We start from the raw sequence: 20,459 nt of genomic DNA, 5'->3' as shown, positions 1-20,459 counted from the left end.
GGACTATAGAAGAGAAATGTTGTTTGAATTTTGTGAATTTAGTAGATTTATCACCTTTATTCCTGCATACTCAGTTTTTCAGAGCTTGTGTATTCATCTCACTTTTTTTTTTTCTACCCACAACTAATTAAAATTAGGTACATTTCACAGATGGCATCAAATTACCATTCTATGGTCTGATTCTGGTGTGAGTTTTTTTGTGATACAGATAACCTAAACACCAGTTAGTTATGAATTCATGTAATTTGTCCTTCAAAGTATTAAAGAATAGAAACTGAAATTATAGCTAAGATTTGTGCAGGGAGATATTTCATCCATTGCAAAGTTCCTTAGAAATATTCACGAAGAAAGAAGTAATACAACTGAATCAGTTGAAGATGTATTTTAAAGTGTTTTCTTAACTTCTGGTAAGACAGAGAATGTAAGAGGGAATTCCCTGCATGGAACCTTATACTTTGGAATTGTTGCTTGAAAGCATCTGTTTTCTTGAGTTTTGTGGAATAAAAAAATGTGCTTTAGAACATTTTTGGTGCCCTACAAGATTATTTGACAATGTTCTTCTCTTGATAGTCATGCAAAGTATAGAGGGAGACATGGATTATCATTTTAGTCTGAAATAAAATACTGTGACTGTTTCCTATGCTGTTAGCTACTAGAATTACATGGATTTATTCAGATGGCTTTTATAAATTTCTCCCCCGGGCAGACTTCTGGATATTTTCTCCAGAATTACATGATAGTAATAGGTGAATATGCCAGTGAAATTAAATAGCAGTAGTTTCAAGATGGTAGGAAATTCCACACTGGAAATTTGTATTTACTCTAGTTTGGAGGGAAAAAGTACTTACAAAATTATAAAATTTATAAAATTTGTCCTATTTAATATTTGAGGTATTTGTTATATATTTAAGGCATCTTATTTAAAAGTGTAAAGAAATACTATGAATATTTCTTCATTGAAAGAACATTTTTCCATTTCTTTTGTACACTATGCATTTTGTTTCTCTGCCACATTTTTACAAGTGAAATTATACACAGTATTACGTAACAGAAAGGCTACATCACCTCCTTGCCTACCCAAAGCAGACCAAAGGTTTCCTGAATTGAATCTGTCACATGATCTGCAATCAGTACAAGCTGGCACTCAACACAGTGAAAAGTTATTTTTTATGATAAAAAAAAATATTTCATATAACTTAGTTATTAGATTATTTTATCTGTCTTTAAGTTAGGAAGAAAATAAGTTATTTATTTGGAAAAATATCTTTTTATTTATTTTTATTTTATTCCTCACATGATAACCTGATTTATAAAAGAAAATGCCCCTGAAAAGAAATAGGTTGCTGTATTTCTGTCCCTGGACTAGAAGACAGTTTGTGCTGGAATGCAGGAAGAAATCTGATATATCAACCCTGAAGGATTAGAGAACATAATGTGATTCAGGGGCATGTAACATAAAGCTACAATTAATAAACATGCAAATTGAGTTATTCTTCCTGATTAGTGTGCAAATTCCTGTGATGGTAAAATAATTCAATGTGTTGTGTTTGTTTGTTTTTAAGATATATTTCCATGTATGTATCTTCCAACGTGCGCAGTGTTGGTACACCCAAAACAGATTCATGGAAAAGGTATTCAGAACTCCTACGAATGCCAATAAAAGGCAAAAGAGTAGCAAAATACTAATACAGATTTTTTTTTTTTCTTAAATGACCCAACATAACCCCCTCAAAGGAGAATACTAGAAGAAAACCAAAGGATTTCTACACGCCACAAATTTTGGCAAAGTAAGAGAAAATGTGAGTTCAGAGTTGTTTTTTTTTGTTTTGTTTGTTTGTTTGTTTGTTTTTAAATTTTACTTTATTTTGCCTTTGGCTTGTTTCCTTCATTTAATCCAGATCAGTTCTTGTAGTCAGGATTACTTCACAATCTGACACTAGCGGAGAAATAAATCCAACCTCAATAGAATTAAAAATGTTTTGAAAAAGGCAAAAAACATGTCTACATATAATATGTTTTGAATAATTTTGAGGTAGGCAATCTGATAAGGCTGATGAAAAGTGTCAGTGATGGATCCAGGGTTCTGTGGATTCAGGACAAAAAGTTAAAATCTCAGCAGAAGTATATATTACAAGAAGTTCAACAAGAGACTCTGGGCAACAAATGACTGGTCTATCCAGCTAGGCTGGAAATAAAATAAGTAAATAAATAAATAAATAAAAGGTAAAAAAGCTGTATTGGCATCTGCTGTTTCTTCTCCTTGTTTCTCTTATATTTACAAAGAGGTTTTAAAATGTTCTAAATGTTCTGCCTTTATCCTAATATGTGAAACCTGTCCAGAAATACTTTGGACACAAAGATCATTTGGAATAAAACAGGCTATCTTTATGCAATTCTTTCAGTTTCCAAAGAGGGGGTTGCAAAACTGCCTTTTGCAGATGTTTTCTGGGACCTTGTAATTGCTGAATCATGCCCAGGGTTTGTCTGGTAGAGCACTAGCCGACCCAAGCCCAAGTATTGCAAGGACTATTCTCATAATTTAGTGGAGGAGGCTAGCAGTAGTTTGCAATGTCTCTGAATGCTCTTTGGTTTCTTTACCTATCACATTTAGGGCTCTATTTGGTGTGCTGAGGACATTTTTCCTCTCTATGCTACTACTGGAAAAAAAGCACAACAATTTGTTCATGCTCATACACGGGCTCTATCCACTTGCTATGGTAGGTTAAGATCCTGGAGCATAGTTTCCTTTTCTGAAAGGCTTCAATTTGATCTTGAGTGTGAGGGACTAGTCTTTGTGTCTGCATTGCAAAATTATTCAGTTCAGTTGAAATTTCAAGTGGCAGTGCTTCTAGCTGTTTTGTTTGGGAACGTAGTTGTCTGACTAAATATCTTACCACTAGTTGTTTTGCTTTCATTTAATCAAGATACGTATATGCAGTTATTTGCAGATGTGGCTTTGCATATGCAATGATAAAGGCCCCACATTACATAATTATTCTCTCTTCATCAAACTGCAAGCTTATGTTGATGGGAGAGATTGCCTTTACCTGAATATGACGCAGTCAAAGATGTCCATCTACGTCTAAATCCATACACATGAGGTCTCTGTTCAAACACCCAATATTTCCACACTGCTTTCATCCTAACTTCATAAGTTCACAACAAAGAATAGTGTGTACCATGTAGCTTCTGAGACTTTACAGTGCATTCAGTAGTAAAATTTTGTCTTAATCAGGTGAATAAGCTGTAAAGTCATGCTTCATTTTTGATTCCCCTAAGACAGCAGGCAAGACAGTTTCTGCTTTTAGACCCAACTGGAATTAGCATCAAAATTATTTATTTGATTAATATCTTGCTTCTCCGATAAACATGAAAGTACAAATCAACTTATTTTAATTATATACAGAATTGCTTCCAAAAAGAATGATTTCATAACAAATTTATTAAATTATTTATTATTTATTATTATTAAATGAGTAATAATACTCATTATGTTACTTTGCAAGCCTTCTGCAATAAAGCTTACTTTCCATTTCCAAAATGCTAAAATATACAACTGACATTTGGGTACTTCTCAGAATGTGGGGGAAAAAAAAACAACAGAGACTATGCCTATACATCTTTCATGATAGAATTCCACTGCTCACCTCACTTTGAGGATGCATCTCAGTTCACAGCAGAAGTCCTCTTCCAGGTCCTTGGTGGGCCAAATTACATTATCACCCTGCTAGAGACTTTTATGACTATACTCAGTTTCAAATCAAAGGACTGTTTTCCAGCGGAAGGTAATGACACAACAAACTATACTTATATGATGGAATTCTCTGCATCCAAAATGGTTCATCCACACACATTTTATTTCTAGCACATCAAGGGAGGTTATCCTCCCCATCTGCTCTGCTCTGGTGAGGCCATATCTGAAGTACTGAGTCTGGTTTGGGGCTCCCCATTTCAAGAAAGAAAGGAAATTATTTTAGTCCAGTGGAGGCATGCAAAGATTATAGTGTGAAAGATTATTATTTGAAAGTCTGAGAGACCTGGTACTGTTCAATTTGAAAAAGACTGAAATCATATAAATGATTAAACGTATCTAAAGGACTGATGCCAAGAGAATGGGGCCTAGCTAATTTGGATGACACAATTGTGCTTCCTACAGGCAGCTGATCAGGAGAAGGAATTTGATGAGATCTTGTAGAGAAAAATGAAAGTAGCCTCATAATCACAGATGCATTTTTCAGTGAATAAGGAACTCGTGTTACTGTAGCCATCATCCGATGTTTTGTTTTCTTTTTTTTAAAAAAAAAACCTCAGGTAGGTGGATATTCATTTATAATTCATCAAAATCTTCACTTTAACTTTGTCACCTTCTACTTTATCATAGAATCATAGAATCATAGAGGTACTCAGGTTGGAAAAGGCCTTGAAGATCATCAAGTGCAACCACAGCCTAACCATAGTACCCTAACTCTAACAACCCTCTTCTAAATCATATCTCTGAGCACCACATCCAAACAGCTCTTAAACACATCAGGGACGCTGACTCAATCACCTCCCTGGGGAGCCTATTCCAGTGTTTGACAACCCTTTCTGTAATGAAGTGTTTCCTTACATCCAACCTAGGACTACTATGGTCTTCCAGCAGATAAAGAAAATCATGGGTTTGTATTATTTATCATTTATGATGCACAAATGAATGTAAGGCAAATAAGGATCTAAAATTAAGTGGAAAAAGGAATTAATCTTCCATATAGCCTTGACAATAAAGATTGATTATTGAAGATTTCACACTCAAACAATGAAACATTTTTATATAGAATAAACAGAGATGATTTAGAGAAAAGAAAATCTCATAATCAAAGTAGTAAGTTTGGCAAGTATGTGTATTGCCTTCCAGTTTATTTATAGATCTTGAGCTACTGAAGAACTTAATTAATGAAGTAGAAAGTAGCTTCTGTCATGGTAGTCTGAAAAAACTATTACTCATTTAGAATTAGATTTTAAAAATACGTTAATGCCTGTCTTCTTTTCCTGTTTTAAGGATTAAGGATTGATTCTTCTTTTTTTAATGCAAATAGTTCTTTTGTAATTATTGTCTTGTAGCCTTTATGGCCTTTATCATATTTTAATTTATGTGACTCCTTTTCTTTTGAAAACAAATCAATTTTACATTTGGGAGTTGAACAAAAGGGAAATTATCTAGCTGTTACATTGACAATATTTTTCTTCAATTTTTCTTCAGTCATAAAGTTCACTGTGCACTTATATCCATGAGCACTTTGTACTGCCTTGACAAGCTTATTTTTACATTTCTTGGAGTCAAGGAACTCTGTTACTGAAGACAACAATGGAAGGCCTGCTATCATGGACCTTTAAACAGAAAAAGGCACCCCATAGAATGAGAGAACTCACATCTATCAAAAAATACACATTCCCTGTTACAGGCAAGAGAAAAACTTTCAAAGATCTGCTCCAGTTTAATGTTTGCCTTTGATAAAACTTTTTCAGTAGCAATATGTCTATTTGCTAAACTCATTTTCTTTAGTCAGAAAATAAGACATTTCTTTCTGATTTCTTATCTACAGGAAAAATTCAGCATTTCCACTCAGACTATTAGACATCATGAAACACTTATGCCCTCACATGCCTCCCACTAAGAATTATTCTATATACTGTTCATAGTGGCAATTCTGTGGCAAAAAAAACTGCACCGAGGCTGCTGATAAGAGAATGTACTGTGAATTAGTAAACTCTAGCACTGACATCAGGTGTTTGGAGAAACATTTATTGTACTGCTGGTATGTAAGAAAATGGAATGAAAGAAAGATTCATTTAAATTCTACAAAATCCTTTGCTGAATGCTTGTGCAGTCTCAGCACTTTTTAAATGCCTTAGCTTAATTTCATCAATATTTTAGAAATCTTTGGGTTTTGAATGTGTTTTTAGGCCTCTAAAAGCACAGTCAGGATGATTGTACACTTTGGTCCCAAGAGAGACATATATATCATCAGTGTGTGCTGCAACAATCAGAAAATGTGCCATTTCTAACCATCATCATGTATACTCCACGTAATTGGGACATGCTTAATTGGGATGCTCCCAAGGGAAGAGTAATGAGACTTAATTAGTATAGTTGTGTCATCAGGCAAAAGATGCTTTATAATTAAAGCACAGAACTATGCAAATCGCTTCATCTCTTTCTCTCATTCCCCTTCTCTCTTCTTCTCTTTGCTTCATACACTCTAACAGATATATTTATGAATACCTGCTTCACAAGGAAGCTGTTCCTCAAAGGTTAGAAATTGTAACTTGTAAGGCAGATGTGTTCAAAAACCATAGGGATGTACCTGCTATGTTGAACAGATCATAGACCAAGAGGGACCACAGCAGCAGAAACAGCACTGGTTTACTTCTCTCTAGGCATTAAATTTTTTCTGATTTTTTTCCTTTTTTCTTTTTCTTTTCTTTTTCTTTTTCTTTTTCTTTTTTTTTTCTTTCTTTTTGTTTGTTTTGCTTTCCCCAGGAACATATGAAAAAGCTATCAGAAAAGATTATCCATCTGTTCCCATTTTATGAATACAGAGTAGCTTCTGTTAATAGTATGTGCTTAGGGAAGAAAAAATGAACAATTCTAATAAGATTTTCTGAATAGCATAGGCAAGACTAGTAAATTATGTGTCCTTTTAACAGTCTAGTTGCATCCTATGAATTCTAGGGATTTGTCTTTGAGATCTTCTGCCTCTTGTTCCTTGATAGCAGAACATGCCAGTAGGACATAAGCTGTTTCACTACCTCCTTAGAAGTAGGATCGTTTTTGGCACATTGTTTACCTCAAAAAAGCTTTCATGGTGAAGGTTTGAACTCGCTGCAACTAACTCCATCCAGAAATGTCCTTGTATTGAATATTCTAGAACAACAGGGAAATTAAAAAAGAAAAAAAAAAAAAAAAAAAAAGAAAAAAAAAAAAAAAAAGAAAAAGAAAAAGAAGAATAAGAAGAAAAAGGAAGAGGGAAAAAAAAGGAAAAGAAGAAGAAAGAGGAAAAGAAAAAGGAAGACAACTTTTTTTTTTTTTTTTTTTTTTTTGAAGGGGACAATAGAAAAAAGGGAAATGGAAAAGAGAAGAAAAATATACATATATTCTTTTCAAGAACAGTGAATGTGTGGCTAAAGGTTTTTCTTGATTTACATTTTTGTGGCAGAGGTTTTTTTTGTTTGTTTGTTTGTTTGTTTGTTTTTGTATGAGAATCAATGGTACAAAGACAAGAAGGAGTCAGATAGAATTCTAAACTGAAAATACCAACTTCAGTGAAAAGCTTGCACTCTGTTGCCCTCTCCCAGCTAAAACTGATCATTGGTATATAGCTCCTGGGAAAGGCAAAAGCACTTGTATTTTCTTCTGCAGACTATTTTGCTGAACAGGATTAGTCATTTCTTTCAAATCAGGGAAATAACTTCTCTCCCTAAATGAACTCTCAGTAATACCAGAACATATGCACATACTTTCTCTGTTATATCCTCTGCACCAAATTTGTCTTAATACGAATCCAATTTAAGGTTAAAGTATTTTACAAAACCCAAAAAGCTTTGCAATATGTGCTGTTCATTACAACCTTGGTCTCTTTTAGAATCATAGAATAGAATCATAGAATTACCAAGGTTGAGAAAGACCTAAAAGATCATCCAGTCCAACCATTCACCTATTACCAATAGCTCCCACTAAACATGTCCCTCAACACAACATCCAGTCTTTCCTTGAACACTCCACCACCTCCCTGGGCAGTCAATTCTATTCCATCTAGAGTATCCACTCTAGATACTCCTTGAAAAGTAAAGATGGAGAAGGCAAAATTCCAGAATATACAACAATAAAGTGATATAGGACAGAGAGGAAGGGAATTGAACTGAAGATTAAGGTATAGAAAGAGTTCACAAGAGTGCACCACTGTAATCCTTATTTCTGATACTCCTCCCTCTCATGTTTTTGGTTTTGGTTATGAACCTGTGAATTTCTCTTCCCTTTTACTTCTCTGTACTGAACAGAGAGAAAAACATTAGCCCATGAATATCTCCTCACAGACCTATGGCCGGCTAGGCAGGTTGAGAGTTTTACAGTGTCTTTGGCTGGAAATAAACGAACGAAAGCCCCAGTGACCAGAACCTAATGGAGCACAGATGTTCACAAGACCATATGTAGTATCCTTTTACTTTCACACAGTGGTTCTGTGACTTGTAGCTGTTACATGAGGCAACAGGAATATGCAGCAGAAGACATGGGAGGCATTGTTCATTTCTACTGTTTGAGCCTGGCATTAAGTACAGTGGCACACTACAAAGCTATGTTTTGCTTTCTCTAAGTTCATATATAGATCAACAGAAATGGGTGCTTTCTTCTGAATCATGTCCAGAAAGAGTTAGGTCATCACTGCAGATGTATAAACATTAAATTGCAAAACAGCCTATTGGCAAGCTTGATCTGTACTTGGTCTACTGGAAATTGTGTACTGTGAATATTGTTGGTTCATGGCATTCTCTGTGATTACTGCCTGAAAAAATTATCAACTGTATTGTTCTTCTGAAGATACTGAATATTATGATGTTGGCCATTGGTGGTCAAATTAGACATTTCCAATTGAAATGTGATGTTAGACTAGGTACCAAATTCTGCTTGAGATATCCCTAATTCCTTGCTTCCAAATGAACCAAAAGATTTCCAAATGTAGACAAAATGCAATTTTGCTTTCTATCTGGACTGTGTTTAATTATGGTCATTTCAGTCAGCATGAGTTAAATGTAACCATCAGAATCAATAGCAGAACAAGATTTTCATCTGAGATGGTATGTACACCAGCTGACAAATGGGAAATGATGGAAAAGTCTGAACCAGCCAGCCCTTGGCTGATGCTCTTTGCCAGTTTGCAGCAAACCTCAATTCTGTTTGGAGGCCAAAGCTTGTGTCATCTGTGAATGATGATGTCACTGTGCAATATTTCTCTGTTGTAGTTTGTAACCTCCAGCACTGATATGAGTTACTGAGTTTTGGTGGGCACAGAAGTAGTAATTCATAAAGATGTGAATTGTAAGCAACAGTAAAATGAACAATAATATTTCTGTTGCAGTTGCATGATAATCTGGAAGAAAAATTGTGTGTCCTAGAGACTCCGGTTTAAAATTTGCATAAATTACGCAACATTTCTGCTCTGAGCAAAATTTTAAGCCACTATTTGTGCTGGTAATACTGAATATTTATAAAGAACTTTTTAATTTCAAAAGTTTCTAACAAGAATGTTTAATGTTATATGATCAAAGTATTGTATACTGATTCCAGGGAATGTTTGCAGTCCTGTCTCTGAAATGATGAGGATAACTCTGTTGGATGTCCATATAAATAGACACCATACAAATAAATGCCCATATAAAAAAGTCTATCCTCATTAGGAAGCAGAAGCTGAAGATCAAGGATGTTTCGGTGTGACTAGGCATTCCTGTACAGACAACAGATTCCCTAGTGAAGAGGGCATCTCCAGCATAGCAAATGTCTGATATGAACTTCAGGGACTAAATTTTCAGGAGTGCAGGATGAACAAAGTGCTCATGATTGCACATGAGAAACAGCTTAATATGTGAACAGAAGCATCTTACTGATGGTCTTGGAAATGTCAGGTGGCCCCATCCTATTTTTTCTGCCACTACACTTAATGCTTTGCATTTCATTGCCTCAGATTTGAGGATTTTTGAAGTGTTATTTTCACATGTTAAGCTATCTCCCAGTATTTTTAAAACATGTAAATAATTCATTGTTTAGATGACATAATGAGGGTATCCCTGATGACATGAAAATGCTGCACAAATTTAAGGAAAAGTATATCAAAGTGTAAAAGTGTCAGATGCAATTCATTGGAGTGCTAGACAGTTTACAATAAGACTTTTTAAAAGTAGTTTTTTTTCTCTGTGTACTTTCTTAAAAGTAGGAAGACTGTATGAGAAACAGGTGCTGTTAGTTGTAATGCACACCAGGGGAGAAAATGTGAGTTGACAAATAACCAATTTCATTTCCATTTTAATTTATAATTGTTGGCATCAGAATCCACGGCTACTCCTTTTGTGCTAACAATTATTAATCTGAATGGTATTTGTGAACACACAGAACAATCTGTAAAAAACAATGATACCTAAGTGAATACAGGTATAAATTAGAATATTTTCAGAAAAGAAAACTCACTTAGAAGATCATTTTATTGCTTTTATTTCTAGAGAATATTTTATTTTTTGTTTCTCTCTGCCCTGCTTTTACCTCCCCTGACATTCTTCCTTACTGTTACCATCTCTTCTGTTCATAACCCAAACAAGTATCGCAGCCTGTCTTTAATCTTGGTAGTTTTGTGTAGCCAAGAGCTGATGTAAGGATATAAGGTAGTCAATCTTGTGGACATCTCTCAGAAGTCAGAAAGTCAAGTATCACTAGTCATCTGACTTGAAGTTATATATTTGAGATGTTTGATTACAGTGGGGCCAAACTAATAATTGTGTGAGTTAATTCAAAGATTAAACTTTCTATTGAATATGCCAAAATGTGCCTTTCTGCATAAGAAGGAGATTAAAAAAATAAATAAATAAACAAACAAACACCATAACTCTGTATAATAAAACCTACTGAACATTTTCAGTTGTTAACACAGCAGTGAAGTATGCTTCATCTTACCCTGAAAGATAAGTATTAGCAGGGAATAAATCCGAAAATAGTGTTTTTAGTCAATAGAAATTACTTGAATGGAGTTCTAAATTCAAGACAAAAGTTGAACACAGTGACACTGCAGCACAAAAACTGAGGCTTTTATTCACAGCTTGCTTCATTTATTTGTGGAAGCACTGAGTGTCTTTACCACCCAGTGTAGCCTTGCTACACTGACAGTAACTTGAACACCAAAGCTCTACTCTCCATTCATCAAGAAATAGGTCCCAGGTTTCTCATGACTCTGGAAAAGTGTGACAGTCTTCTGCCTCTTCCACCTGTTTGTTTTGTTTTGCTTTCGTGGTGCATTTCTATTGTGTTTCACGACTGGAAAAATAATATAGAGAGGAGACCATAGGATCATAAAATCAAAGATTGGCTTCAGTTGGAAGGGACCCCAAGGACCATCGAACATCAACCCTCCCACCACAGGCAGGGCTGCCAAGCTCCACATTTAATACTAGACCAGGCTGCCCAGTGCCCCATCCAATGTGGCCTTGAACACCTCCAGGGACCATGATATCTTAAGTGAAATTCATTATGCATTTTTCACCTTAAAACAATGATTATAAATTTGAAATTAAGCTAAGTATTTACATTTAAGAAATAAAGTTGCTACCAGATCCAAATGAAACAAAAGAAAATATACTGGGGATAATAGGATTATGTACTTAATACTCACTTAACAGTTATGTAAGAGTTACTAACTCAGTCCATGTGTATTTTCAATTGACCCTTATTATGTTATCTGTAAACATTTACTCTCACTTGTCTGTCTCTCATTTGTTCCTGAACATTAGAACCTCACATCCAAGTGTGAGTCTTGTTTCTGCTATTGGTAGTTTTACGGTTTCTGAAACATACATATATGACTCACAGATGTATATTCCATCAGTTATACTTTGCAGAAAATTATATGTATTAGTAGACAAGACAGTAAAGTGCAACTTTTTTCCTCTAGTAACCATGTGAATCTTTTCAGTTTATAGTTTATAGTTTCTTTCCCAATAGCCAAGTGAAATAGCATTAGGACTAGCTTTGTCAGGAGCACTAAGATACAAATCCATCTGGATTCAATTGTTTATAAATCTGGTAAGTGGGAACAGGAACAGTTTTGATAAAAAGAGCCAGGTTCCTACTGTCAAAATTTTGTGATCCTTCTACCATGAGCAAAGCCCAAGTTGATACAATCTATTACTGTTTGAAATGTAAACTTCATTCTCTGCAAGAAAAAATATATAGAGTTCACAAATTACTTTGTGTGATGTGTTTTCTTAAAAATACCTTTTGTGTACTAAGATAGACTAATAAGGCACAATACAGGACAAGCATTGCTTATACTTTTTTTATTTTGATATTATATTTGGTCTCCAGAAACAGTGGAGCTTGTGGCTGTAGTGGAATATGTGCATTCAACAACAAAGATTAATCTCACTCCCCCTCAGGTCAGCAGACATGTCTTGAATGTCATCAACAGGAAATGAATCAGATGCCATGTGCACCATAATGAAATCCAAGTGAAAAAAGACCATTACAAAATTGTTGCCTCTTGAATTCTGGCACTGTTGTGCTCAGGGACAAAAAAAAAAAAAAAAAGTAAAAGCAAGAAACAAGGACAAAAATCAGGAAAAAAATGTTTAATGGAAGATAAATCTATTGCCAGGAACCTCTAAGTAATCTGAAGAAACCACAGGGCATCCAGTTATACTTCATCCAGACCAAAAACTTGAGCATCTCATGAGGTTAGATATGGGTACGAAAACTGGATGGACTGAAGTACAACTTAATGACTTAATAATGTACTAATGTTAGGGAACATTAGTACAAAGTGCAGTTGGAGACAAGTCACCAGTACAGTAGGGACTGAGAATGGGGGCAGTAATGCTAAACTTCTTCATTAGTGAGATGGGTGACAGTTCAGACAGTGCACATTCAGCAAGACTGTAGATGATACAAAACTGAGAGGAGCAACAAGGATACACCAGATGGGTGTGCTGACATCCAGAAGGAGCTGAACCAAGTGGAAAACTGATCAAAAAGAACAACAAAGGAAACCTTATCTGTGTAGAAATAACCTTAGGCAGAAGTGCAGGTGGAGGAATGACCATCTGGTTGGCAGAAAGCTCAAACTGAAAATGTCATTCAGACTTTGTTCTCAACTCTTGTTCTATCTTCTTTTATCCAGCATAGAACTCTGAGTGTTGAGCTGAGGTACTGATGTTGATGAAAAAAAAACATTTTTTATGGCTGACTTTCATTAGATCCAGCTTTTTACCAAGCCACAATAAGCCCAGTACAAGGGGAATGGCTCTAACAAACAAGTAAAACAAAGGGGAAACAGGTGGGATGCTTACACTTCATCTAAGTGACTTTGCAAGTTCGTCTTGAACATGCATGTCAGTTGTTAGACAAATTATCTTTTGCTCAGAATTCTTGACAATGATTATCACTCTAGAAGTTCTTCTGTTGTAGGTTTTTCACTTAGAGGTGATAGATAGTATTTACAGTTTTCAGACAAAAAGTATTATAAAATATATTTACTATTTTCAGTCCTCATTATTTCACTGTACAGATTAGGAGTCACTTACTCAGAGTTTTAAAAGTTGTCCAAGAGTGAGAGGTAATTAATTTTTGATTCACGGCCTATTCACTGTTACTTCTGTGTGATTTGATTCTTCTGTATGTTTTAGAAAGGATTTATCTCTGTTTTTATTGTTTAAAAGTTTCTCAGTAAGAAAGCTTCCCTTTTAATGGATGAATAGCCAACAAATCTTCTGCAGGTGCCGCAATATCACCACTGTAAAAAAATTTCCCATTTTCACACCACAGGAAATACTCCCAAATATAATTCTAGCCACATTTGTTCCATGATGAGGTTTCCCTTAGAAAAAAATCTAGAAGAAAAATGAATGAAGAGACTCAGGAAACTCCAGTACAGGCTTTGCTTTAACTGTCTCAAGTTCAGTACAACTGCACTGAACCAAGTCCTGGGAAATATATTTAGAGCATCTTGGTGTTTATCATAGAATCATAAAATGGCCTGGGTTGAAAAGGACAACAATGATCATCTAGTTTTAGCTCCCCTGCCACGGGCAGGGTTGCCAACCACTGGACCAGAGCCACATCCAGTCTGGCTTTGAATACCTCCAGGGATGGGGCATCCACAGCCTCCTTGGGCAACCTGTTCCAGTGTGTCACCACCTTCTGTGTAAAAAATTCCTCCTAATATCTAACTTAAACCTCTCCTGTATCAGTTTAAAACCATTCCCCCTTGTCCTATCACTATCCACCCTTGTTGTTCCCCCTCCTGTTTATATGCTGCCTTCAAGTACCAGAAGGCTGCAGTGAGGTCTCCCCAGAGCCTTCTCTTCTCCAAGCTAAACAAGCCCAGTTTCCTCAACCTTTCCTCATAGGAGAGGTGCTCAGCCCTCTGATCATCTTAGTAGCCCTCCTCTAGACTGGCTCCAAGAGCTCCATGTCCTTTCCATACTGGGGACTCCAGGTTGGGATGTAGTACTCCAGATGGGACCTCACAAGAGCAGAGAAGAGGAGAACAATCATCTCCCTTTCCCTGCTGGCCACCCCTTTTTTAATGCAGCCCAGAACACAGCTGGCTTTCCAGGCTGCAAGTAAAATGCATGATATCAACAAATATGAATAATGCCATGTGGCACAGAATTTGCAAATCTTGAGAATTCTCTAGAATTCCAGTGTACTAGTGTATTTCTCTTGGACCCCACAGGCTACCTTAGAAGCACAAAGAACTCCCAAATATGTCATGTCCTGTGGAGATAACTGAGGCACCTTGAGGCACCAATGCTACTAATGTTACCAACACTACTTCTATGATCTGATTAGCTTTCTTCCTGTTTCTGATCCATAGGCTCTGCTGATAAGAAGCACAGTATTTTGGTATTGTTTTAGGTGCTCTATGAGATTGTTCCTTGTCTGCAGATATTGTAGCAAAAAATATAGTTTTTCCATACTTCCCATGTTTTATCTGCCAGTCCCACAGGAAAATCTTGGATATCTAAAACAAGAATGAAGGATTATGTTTAGATAAACATATATCTTTTTTAACTGGACACCAGATATTCTGAAAAATAAACCAAAACCTTAGATTTTCCTAAGGCTTGGTTCTGAATATCTAATTTAAAGATTTAAAAACCTTAGATTGCAGTTTCAGGGAAGTTAGACAAGCCCTGGACCCTGGGCTGAAGTCTATCTGCCAATTTGGAGATAAATAATTTAAAGGAAAAAATCAGCAACATTTATTTTTCAGAGGATATTAATATATTTAGCAGCATTTGTCTCTAAATCACTCCAAGGTTTAAATTAAAACCTGGAATAATAGCTTCCTTGTATGTTATCCTACAATTTATCCTGCCTATAATAAACTTTCTTCTGTTACTGCCTCCTGAAAACATTGTCATATTAAGGAAGGATGGAAAAGAAAATAATATAAGATTAGAACTTCAAGACTTTCCGTTCCATGTAGTTTTATTACTTTTTAAGAAGTTTATCAAAGTTATAAATTGAAAAAAAGAGAGAGAGAGAGATACAGCAGAAGCAACTAATAACAAAAAGCACCAGAAGTTACAGGTCAGTGTTTTAGTTTCAGCTCTAATAAATCATGTTAATTGAAGGGGTGATATTCAATCTTTAGTTATTAAACTCACTACTTTCTGGTATAGGCACTCTTCATGTTGTGATTTTGGTCTAACTATATGTATGGAAAGATAAGGTAAGATGCCACAGCAGAAGAAAATACAAGTGAAGGAAAAAAAAAAAAAAAAAAAGACAAAGAAAAGGGCAAATCCCAATCACACAGGTCTACTAACAATTCCATAAATCATTATATGCTGCTTGACCTTGGTGTCATTCCCTGCAGAAATGGTTCCCTAATCTGCATTCCTTTCACTCCCCCCAAAAAAACACAGAAGGAAAGGATGACTTCAGCTTAAACTTCACTATCATTTCTTCCTCACATGAACATTTGTTGAAGCAGTTACAAAGGGCTAAAAGAATTTTATCACTCTATCCTTGTTGTAGAATAACAGATTTCCACCACTTTATTTCTGTACACAGAAACTTTATCTCCAGGCCTATGTCTATCACACAATGATACAGAATACCTCCCTTCACCTAGCATAAGTGTCCTGCTATCACTGAGTTGCCATATATTTTTCAGCATGATGGTTGGTTTTAAGCTTTTATGGGACAGTACTTATTGCTTCCTTTGATCTCTAAAACATTAGGAATGGAAACACTGATTTTTATTTTTTTGTTTGTTTGTTTGTTTGTTCTCTGCCTGAATTCATAACTCATATATATGTACACATACATAGAGTGCAAGCAAAAGAGAGGGAGAGGGAGGCAGGAGGAAGGGAAAAGGAAGGGAGGCAGACAGATGGAAGAGAGATGGAATGACAGATGGAAAGACAGGCAGAGAAAGAAAGACAGACAGAGGAAGAAAGACGGAAGGAAAGAGAAGAAAGAAAGAGAAAAAAGGAAGAAAAAAGATTAACAGTAAAGTCCAAGTACTGAGATTTATTTCTCTGTTTTCTCCAGACCATTTATTAAAACAACAACAACAACAACAACAACAAAAAACGGAGAGAGAAACAAAGAAACAACTCAGCTTAACAGTTACCCAAAAGTTTCTTCTGGATAGAGCATTTAAAGAAAGAATTGTGCACCACTTCTTCCAACCAGCAACAGCCTGTAATATATTCTGCCAAAATAGAAAAAATTACGAAATTTTTTGGATGTGGTTAGTAACCGATATGAAAATGTATCCAAGTCAAATTTCATGCAATGAAATCTGGTCATTGGGCATTTCCATTCATTGTCACTGGAGAAGAATAGACAGTAAGAAGGAATTTTTCAAGAAGGCAAAGTATTGACTAGTGATGCCTTTTATTTCTAATCAGTCTGAAAACCAAAGTGACATTGCATGTGCTGAACTACAGAGGGAGATCTGATAGATCATGATCCATAGGTGCACACATTATTTTCAGTTACTTTTAAGTTTTTCACTGAGAAAAGTATGATCAGGAGTGGCTGTTCTAATCTGCATACGCTTCTCCGAAAATGTAATGGCACTGAAAGAGCGCGAGAACAAATGAGTTAACTCAGATCAAGAAACTGAGAACTCTGTCTGTGTTGTACAGATAGATTACCAAACTGATATCAGAAGCAAGTTAAGTAAATTTAATCTTGTCAAAACAGAGCAAATGAGAATTCATAGTAAAACTGAAGTTAAATTAGGGATTTATTTCAAATTACGTGAATTGATTGTTGCTGATTTCCTAGAATTAAGTGGGAAAATAGTACTAAGATATGCACATGTTCAGTTTGCCTTGTTTTCAGAGCTCCTAGGTCAAAGAGTTAATCAAAACAAGAGAATATGTTGAGTTTTCACTGGAGGCAATTACTACCTGAATTTCTGGAAATCAAAACACAATTGGGATGGGACCACCCACGTAAGCTTGGAAAAAATATATCTATATACCACAAACTTAAACTGAAAGTAAGAGCCTGGTGTGAGAAGGACATTTGGAAGGTCTAAAATGCATTGATCCAACAAATCTGCTGGATTCCAAATCAATTTCCACAAAGAATAAATAATCTAGTCCTAATCAATCCCTGCACATACAAAGGAAGCAGGAGGGAAACAGAAAAAAAAAAAAGGTAAATTTTAAAAATAGTTATTTCTTTGCAGTTCCTTGTCTATGGAGCCTTTTTCATTCCAGTTTTGCAAATCGTTTCAACAATACAAAGCAAAACCCTGCCGATTCCCTTGTTATGAACAAGCAGCACATTTGAAAGCAATGTTTAGAAGTCTCTGTTTAAATACATTTGTGACTCCAAAAAGGAGTATTTGTTCAAGTTTTCCCCTGAAGAAACCATATCTCTGCCAAAAGATTTTACTGAAATATTGAATAACCATAGACAGCAATCTGCAAAATCTAATAAAATGACATCCCTTGTCATCTAACAGGTAGTGAAAGTTACATTACGATATTGAGCAAGTATACCAAGCCTTGCCCCATGCAATACATAAAATTAATCAGGCATAACCTCATCCATTCATCTTAGTACACTCTTCACAGCAATAGTTTAAATAAATTAACTTTTCTAAGATATATAATTACATAAATATAAATTTGTATCAGTTTAATGTTTTATGATTTTTCCCTCAAAATTGAAATATGTTAACTTTTAGCTAGTTATGAATTTCATGAGCAATATAATCATGAGCACATTGGACATGCTTTGTTTTTTCAGTGTTCTTTGTTGGCTGCTCACATGTTCTGTACTGCATTTCACTATATAATGTAGTTTGAATGTCAGCATGGAAATCTGTCATGCCCATGCCTTCTGTAAACATTAGCACAGCAGATGTGAAAGATGTGAATTGAGTTGAATATGTTGAGATCATCAGCTCAATACCTGGAACATTACCTTACAAATATTCTGATACACAATGTCACATTCCTTTATTCTGATATTTCTCTCTTCACAGGGCGGTTTGTTGTTTTTCAGAGTAATTGACATTTCTGAATTTCATCACTCGCACCAAGTATATATGCCACTGGTAGTGGCATTCCATCTAAGCAGAAAACTAGAACATTTCCCTCAAGATATTTTCCACAGGGAAATGATGATTCCATAAAATCTTTTATTTTATTGTTAATTGTTTTATTTTATTTATTTATTTACTTGCAGGGAAAAATATTGCCAAAAACTGTGACTTTCCATTAAGCAGCCTGAACTTGTCTTCCAGAGGTTTCTCACTGAGTGTCTTTTGAGCTGTCAGGCTACCATACATTTTCATCCACAGAAACTCAGTGAGAAGAGTCAATGAGCAAATTTTGTAGTAGATGTTCCCAAGGAAATCCTGAAAAATGTGGATGCTTGTGTGTAATGAATGCCATAACCAGGAAGTATCGCAGGTGAAAGAATGAAGGTGGTCAGTGCAGGGGAAAGAGATGCTGAAAGTGCAGAGAAAGCCAAGGATGTGTCTGTCCATCACAGCTGTTAATACTAGGATGCTTTGTTCATACCACTCATGTTAACATGATTTTTGTTGTTTTGTTCAGGGGCGATAATTATTCACTGGCTAATTTATTACCCTGTCATTCAGAAATAAGTTGCATAGCCAATAGACAACAGTTCTGAACAAATGAAGAATGATCAGTCTCCCTGTTAAAAGCATAATTTCATGAAGCTGTCCTACGATTACTTTTAAATATGTTGCATAGAAACTTTGATGAGTCAAAAAGTGGTATACCTGCAAGGAACCTCTTAGAGGTTGCTAAGGATTACACTGTTGAAGCAGGTGGATATATTTATGAGAGTTCCCAAATAAGCATCTCATATATTATAGCCATTACTGAATTACACCCACCATATGCCCTGTGTTTTCTATTTTCTTATGATTTTTATAAGCATGTCTTATTAGATGTAGTGGTTCTTAATAGATGTGGTAGGCTGGAAAGATATAATAGAAGTCATTTGCCAGGCCTGGAGAAACTTGAGCTTCTTTCAATGAGTTTCAAGTATACAACATGGAGAGAAACAGAATGTGGCAACTTGATTGGAAGCTCACCATAATGTCAGTAAGTTTTCAATGTTCATTACATTGCTAAAGAAATTTTATATGGACTCGGACACAGGCAGAAGTGTTTACAACATATGGCTACACTCTGTTACCAAAATGAAATGATGAAATGGTCCTGATGAAACAATTTGAAGAAAGTGATTCTAGTACTAAAAGAAATCATGTTTTGCAGTTGTGAATTTGTATACCTTGACCAAATGGACTTCTCTGTGACACATTTCAGTAGGAAAAGCATTGCTTAGCATTTCAGTGATATTTCTGAAAAGGCACTACTATTCCTATGTTAAGCAAGAGAGAGAAACACATGGCTCAATTATTTTAGAGCTTTTTCAATTGGAAAGTAATTTAAAAGGAAAACAGTGGAATTCAGTGATGAACATATTTTAAATGCAAAGATACTAGTGTTATACTTACTTTAGAACAGCTGGCCAAGTAAGTGCAATTTGCAATCAAATTTTTCTCAGGAATTTACTGACAGGGATTTCAGATGTCCACTAGTGGGCAGCCAAAATGTACCTAATGCTGAAAGAGCAAAACAAAAACGAGGCAGCCTTGGAAGAGGAAAATATCTTTAGTCTGCATAAATGTTTTGCATGTTTATCACCATTACAGCTGTAAGATTTGTACAAATGTTCATTTTATATGAAAATTGGAGGTACAGTTTTAAAGGCAAAGATTAGTTGTGTTTCTCTAGAATATTATTCTCTGAATTTGAGAATTGTGTTTTCTTTTTGCAGAAAAAAAAAGAGGGGAATGAGTTACAGTTGAAAAACATATCATTTTTCTGATGGAAATTATGCATTTTTTTTAGAATTTCAATCAGGATGGGCAAGGATAGAGTGCATGTAGACTTTTTTTGTGTTTAGATAAATCTTGCAAAACTATGAAGTTGTTTTACACACCGCACCTCTGGGGAAAAAAAAATAAATATATATATATATATTTATATATATATATATATATATATTTATATATATATACTCACACACACACATACACATACATATATATATGTGTGTGCCCCAGTGGCGCAGTGGTACGAATGCCGCCTTGCAACACTGGGGCCTGGGGTTCGAATCCCCCCTGTGGCGCAGGTGGTAGAAGTGC

This window comes from Coturnix japonica, chromosome 1 (genome assembly GCF_054131305.1).
Source record: "Coturnix japonica strain WE chromosome 1, WE-NBRP24, whole genome shotgun sequence".
NCBI lineage: Eukaryota > Metazoa > Chordata > Aves > Galliformes > Phasianidae > Coturnix > Coturnix japonica.
The sequence above is the reverse complement of the archived record's forward strand: the minus strand, read 5'-3'. Positions refer to the sequence as shown.